Source organism: Octopus bimaculoides, chromosome 25 (genome assembly GCF_001194135.2).
Source record: "Octopus bimaculoides isolate UCB-OBI-ISO-001 chromosome 25, ASM119413v2, whole genome shotgun sequence".
Taxonomy (NCBI): Eukaryota; Metazoa; Mollusca; class Cephalopoda; order Octopoda; family Octopodidae; genus Octopus; species Octopus bimaculoides.
The window spans coordinates 1574496-1574749 of record NC_069005.1 but is presented as its reverse complement, the minus strand read 5'-3'; the positions used below and the strand labels follow the sequence as shown (position 1 = coordinate 1574749).

Below are 254 nucleotides of genomic sequence, written 5' to 3'. Positions count from 1 at the left end.
TTACCAGTACCATAAATCTCTCTCTTCCTTCACTGACTCCACTCCATTCAATTCTCCCCCCTCCCCCCACAATGCCATTTATTGCCCTATCAACACTCTGCAGCACCACATTTTTCTTGTGTACCTAGATTTTTGTTGTCAGAGGTAAGTTCCTAGTTTTAGACACATCCGCACACATCAGTCTGTCTCCAGAGGAAATGAAAATGGCATTGCTTTCAGTACTAACCAGTTCTATACTACACCCCCCCCCCCCC

General features: G+C 45.7%; 1 protein-coding gene across 1 annotated transcript in view; it reads left to right on the top strand.

Moving 5' to 3' along the window:
• LOC106876043 (replication protein A 70 kDa DNA-binding subunit) overlaps positions 1 to 254 on the top strand; it is a 21002-nt gene that overhangs the window by 19473 nt on the left and 1275 nt on the right. The gene's annotated exons all lie outside the window — the stretch shown is intronic.